The sequence below is a fragment of the Hippoglossus hippoglossus genome, chromosome 4 (assembly GCF_009819705.1).
Source record: "Hippoglossus hippoglossus isolate fHipHip1 chromosome 4, fHipHip1.pri, whole genome shotgun sequence".
In the NCBI taxonomy this organism is placed as follows: domain Eukaryota; kingdom Metazoa; phylum Chordata; class Actinopteri; order Pleuronectiformes; family Pleuronectidae; genus Hippoglossus; species Hippoglossus hippoglossus.
The window spans coordinates 24,891,452-24,897,451 of NC_047154.1; positions in this window are offsets into that span (position 1 = coordinate 24,891,452).

Consider the following 6,000-nt stretch of genomic DNA (forward strand, 5'->3'; position numbering starts at 1 on the left):
TGCTGCAGCTTCAGGGTTCTGCAGACCGAGTGCTGCAGCTTCAGGGTTCTGCAGACCAAGTGCTGCAGCTTCAGGGTTCTACAGACCGAGTGCTGCAGCTTCAGGGTTCTGCAGACCGAGTGCTGCAGCTTCAGGGTTCTACAGACCGAGTGCTGCAGCTTCAGGGTTCTGCAGACCAGGTGCTGCAGCTTCAGGGTTCTGCAGACCAGGTGCTGCAGCTTCAGGGTTCTACAGACCAGGTGCTGCAGCTTCAGGGTTCTGCAGACCGAGTGCAGCAGTTTCAGGGTTCTGCAGACCGAGTGGTGCAGCTTCAGGGTTCTGCAGACCGAGTGGTGTAGCTTCAGGGTTCTGCAGACCGAGTGGTGCAGCTTCAGGGTTCTGCAGACCGAGTGGTGTAGCTTCAGGGTTCTGCAGACCGAGTGGTGCAGCTTCAGGGTTCTGCAGACCGAGTGGTGTAGCTTCAGGGTTCTGCAGACCGGTCCCAGTCTTTCATTAACTGCAGGTCCACAGTTTACACAAAGAAAGCTGCAGCCACAGGCCGAGCAAAGAGCCATGTTCAGGATGTGAACTGCACTAGTGCACATAATCATTGTGATTTGTCCTCATCGGCCACTAAATTGATATTTATTGCTGGTGAGATGTGTTGCACCTTTTGTTTTTTTCAAGGCAGGAAACAATCCCAGGGAAAGAGATAAACACTGATGACTTTTCCCTCCCGTTTTTGTCTGATTAGTATTTTCCGTTTAATAATTAATTTGCAGCATATTTTTCACTTTCTCTATTTTAAACTACTCACTGATACGAGGACGCTCGATCTGGAAGAGAAACAGTTCTAAAGAGGGCTCTGTGTGGTTCTGCTGGTTATCTCTATGTAGGTTTCAGTGGAGCAGCACTGGAGCAGGGTCGGGTCTCCTTCAGGTGAGGAACCACACTGAGTTTGTTTCCTTTACAACTTAAGTCAGTAAATTAAAGATTGTTAACAACTACTTAAAATCAGCATAAAAATTGTTTTTTAACACCCACCTACTATTTGATTTTCCTCCCATAAAAGTCAATAAGGAGACTGACTTCCCTCCTGTGGGTTCCTACTCATCCTTGAACAGATTTAATGGATGATATAGGTTTTATTGTGTTGTATTATTATAGTCTTTGATTTAAGTTGGCAACATCATCTGCAAAAACAAAAAAAACAGGAATAAAAAGTTTATCTGCAATCAGTCAATATAAGTGACGCTTAAATTTAAATGTACGCAATCACAGGAAAACAGACTCGGTGGCTTGTAAATTTCCAATTTAGACGAAGTGGATTTACCTGCTGCCTGAACACGGTGTAATGATATTCTCACACAGGCTGCACAGGAAATGCAGCAGCGCCTGCAGCACTTTCACACCCACTGTTGTTTCCAATGTGTTCAGGCTCTGTTTTGCTGTGTTCACCCATATTTTGGCAGCTTTCTGAGCCCAATACTCACTTTCACCGTAAAACCAGAGAAAAGTTGGACTTAAATCCTAAAGAAGATGCTTCAGGTCACAGCTACAGACTCGATGCATCAGGGAAACACAAACACTGCGGCTTGTAACAGCTGCATTAAACTCTGAGTGGATCTGTTGAGCCGGTTGCACAGAAGACGAAACCGTTAGAAACATGCAGCTGAAGCATGTCGCGTATAAACCGGGTGTAAAAGGAGCCCATGTCCGGAGACTGGATTATATAGAGAACCCATAACCACACGGTCATGTGACGCGGACCAGTAAAGAGACAGTTACATTATCATAACTTCTTTATTTACTTCTTTGCAGTGTTGTGAAGAAGTGATGAGGATGATGTGTTTTACTGGGATTGTGTCGGAGAGGTGGTGTTTGTACAGAAAGCTCCTTTAAACATGCATTCATCAATATATTTGAATGCTTATGACCATATATGTGAAATAATACGATCTGAGATGAGAGGATTTGTGAGCGTTATTAATACTATTTTCTTTTCTGAGGTAAAAAAACATTTTCAGAATCAAATTTGACTTGGATTTGGTTTTCAAGTCATTTTTTTTTGTGCACTTCTGGAAAACAAAATAACACCTTACAAGCTTAAAAGTGAATTATACAGAAATGTGTGTATATTAGTGCAATGATATGATGGGTAATACTTTAGTAAGTAATCCCACCGGGGAAAAAAGCAACTTGCAAAACAGTCTCTGTCCACAACTGCAGAGTCGCAGTCGTAATGAAAGTCAGAGGTTTTTAATAATATTCACTTTTATGACATTGCTGTGTTTGGCTGTAATCAGGAGCCTCCTCTAACTGTGAATTCATTACTTATATGAAATTGGTTTTCCTCGTGCTTAATCAGGGGATTCCCGGAGGAACGTATGTATGGAATGTATATAACCCAATATGGAAATAATCTTAATCTATACACGAATGTATTATTCACACAGTTAATCCCTAATGTGCCTCCGTTTGGAAACCACAGTCACATGCTCGCCTCGTTTCTGGAAGACGAATCTTGTTTGGCTGCAGTGAACACGACCCAGACGACTCCTTTATTGTTTTATAGCAAACAATACATCACCGGAGCAAGTGGATGGAGGCCTTTCTCCCTCAAAAGAGCAACTTCTCACCTGTTATTTACGCGCTGGGAAACATTTCCCTGTTAGTGCCTCTTAAGATATAATTTATGAACTGGTCGAGTTCGGTGCAAGTGAGAGGGGGGAGCGGAGAGAGAACATGTCAGATGCTGGCGGAGCGCAGGGAACCGTTTTAGATTGGAAGCTGGAAAACAAAAGGAGGAGATTGACTTGCAGATTGAACGGCGTCCCAAGGTCGTTGGAGGATTGAAGAGACACACAACCGCAATAATGCTGCCTCCGCCGGCGGTCACAGGCAGCTCTGACTCTCCGCTCAGAAGTAATTATAAAATACACTTCTGATTATTTCCCCATGTATTTGGCTGCTTCATTGACCGTGTGTGATTTAACCGCAGTGCTTAACTAATGTTTGTCCGGGGCTGTGTGTACTCCGTGAGGCATGATATGACTTTGGGTAATTCATCATAGAAATATATATACGGTATCACGCATGGATAAAGCGGCTCCAATACGGTTTATCAAATAAAAACAATTTCTTCTCCTGAAGGCCTCTGCAGACGAGATCATCGCAGCGGTGCAGCTCGGGTGTTTTCTGTTCTCCTTCCACCCGTCAGCGCCTCGGAGACCGAAGCAGCAGCAGCAGCGAGTTGTATTTCAAGTCCTGCCAGTTTTACGCCGAGGTCTGATTTCAAGTTATGGCTCAGACGAAGAAACAAAAGTGATAATGGACGCAGATGTTCAAATAAATTCAGGATATAAATCGTCCGAGTAATGAAAAATCTCGTTAAAAACTGGGAACACTGATCATTTGTTTTGCTCTCCTCTATTTTCTCTCCTCGTCTGAATCAAACCGCGCAGATTTTAAAGTATACTGCACAAGTTGTACCTCTGCACCTGCGAGAAGAACTAATTCAATGCTCCACATCTGCAGGCTGCAAACTGACAACTGTGAGAAACATTTTGGGAAATCAATGCAAGTCCCACATCTCTCGAAAGTTCTCGCAGTTCGTAGAAAGTTATTCGACAGCAGCTTTGAGCCTTTAGGAGCCTCTCAACATTCATTGTGCAGCAGGTGTAACCTCATCCATTCACTTTCTAATCCTCTTATATCGTTAATCCTGGTTGTTTATTCCACTGAATATATTCGTACGGGTCACAAACCTGCACTTTTACAGTTTCTAATGAATCCAACCTGCATTTCTCTTTTGGATCGTGCACGTTCTTCCGAAGCCGAATTCAGTTTTCTGGAGACATATTTTAAGTAAAACTGTGTCAAATCACGGTTCGGGCCGTTTGATTCTAGTCATTAAAAAGCCTTTGGGCAGAGACTTGAGTTGAAACCCCTGCAGTTGTGTGGATAAATTTGGGGGGGAATATATTTCCACATGAGAAAATCAACCCAGGCTTCGGGGGGGGGGGGGGGGGAGGAAACAACTGATATGAACAAGGTTGAATTTTCAACTTTGCAGCACGACACAGTTTCCCCCCGCGATCACTAATGAGCAATCACAGCAGATCCTCTCATCTCCTTTTAAAAGCAGCAGACAGTTTGCTAATGAGCCAGGGGGATAGTCCTGTTTCTGGGAGGCACAAATATACAGCAACACCCTCCCCCCTCCCATCAATGTTAATACACAGCAGCCTGACGCTGCCCACGAATTGGGTCAGTGACTAATGATGTGCACAAAGTTATTTGGAAGACAATATATCGGTAATGTAGCCGAGTACAAGTGTTGAGAAGCACATCACTGTACATTAACTCTGTCCCCAGTCCCTCGGAGGCTGCCGGTGCAAATCACAGCTCCTGATTCAGCAGCCTGGACACGGCGTCGTCAGCCCTGTGGTCGGGTCCATTATTATTTTGAATTTGTTCATTTACAATCACTGAGCGTGAAGTTTCTTTTGATTGAGTCAAAGTTTGCCTGGTTGTCGACATGAGAACAAAATGTTCCGAGCTCAAGGATCTACTTCATTTCTGCGAGGAGGAATTTGTCTGTTTTCGCTGTGAAGAGGCAGCTGAGGTTTTGTGCCTGTTGCTGATGTGGAAAAGATGAAATGAATAAATCTAGTTACTGTTACTCAGATTTGTGATCACGAGTAAAATCAACCATTTAATGTATCAACCCATAATCACGTGAAAAGCTGGATTTACCTTCATCCCTGCCTGTTGCTCTGCGTGCAGCAGGATTCAAGCAGAAACTGGAATGAACGGACCTCTAACAAATCTTGATGGGCCAAGAAAAAAACCCCCATGAAATGTTGGTGTGAATCTGCACAAAGGGACAAATCCAGGAATAATTTTATCTCTTTTTCATTAATATTGTGAAATGCATTGGAGGGGTTTTTCTACATTTCAGTTTCCCCAGGGAATAATTCATTCAATTCAATTCAATGGCTTTCTAGTCATTGCAAAGCGTACGATTAAATTAAAGTGTCCCCGCGATACAAATAGTAACAGACAACTCAAAGACAAGTAGACGCAGGACAGTCTAATACATGAATATAAAGAAAATACATGTAGGTTATTAAAGCTGATGAGTTTATGTATTCTGTAAGTTTCCTTCAGTGACGGTAACTGAGTCTGGATCATCATCAACAACATGAATGTATTTAGGCGAGTGATATTTAGGATTGTGTCCAACTTGGTGCAGCTTGATTGAGGCTGTTGGTTTTAAGGTATGAGCTCTTCTGTCAATCAAGTTTAATACGCATCCACATCTGGACTAAATGAAAGTATAACAACGAGGTTAACTCAACCTACACCGAGAGACTTTTATAGTTTTGTGTTTTGGGTCTTCGTTTGCTTCTGAGTAATATAAAAACCACTTGTAGCATTTTCTTTTTTTCAATTTGGGACGAGTTCTTGGTCTAAGCAGAAAATGTCAAAGCGATAAAGATGTTTAAAAATTGCATCGATACCCGGGAAAATTAAATAAATAAAAAAATAATACAAATGAGGCTAATTAGGCCCAGTTTGCTGATCAGCATGTGATGTGTCAGAGAGATGGAGATATCAAACTGAAGAGAAATGCACCTGAAACCTGGAGTAAAGGGGCCGTCTTCAGAAACACACACAGGGAAACGTTTGTGCTTGAACAAAGAAGTTACGGATCAATATAATTTCAGGGTTTTTTACTATTTTCTAATTAGTTTTTTTTCTTTTTTACATCCATGTAATTGTTAAAACCACTAGTACCTCCCTCTGTATTCAGGGCACACGTCTTAAAGAAATGAGGAAAGTGCTCGGAATAAAAAGATGCTAGTTCTGTAAACCAGCAGCTTCAATGAGGAAAGTATTAATTCTGCTTCAAACCAACCAGATAAATGTGGGTTTTATACTTTTATTACATTTTTGTTAGAATATTTCCAGATGAAAATGTCAAATACAAAGAAAACGGCAAAGATACAGTTTATT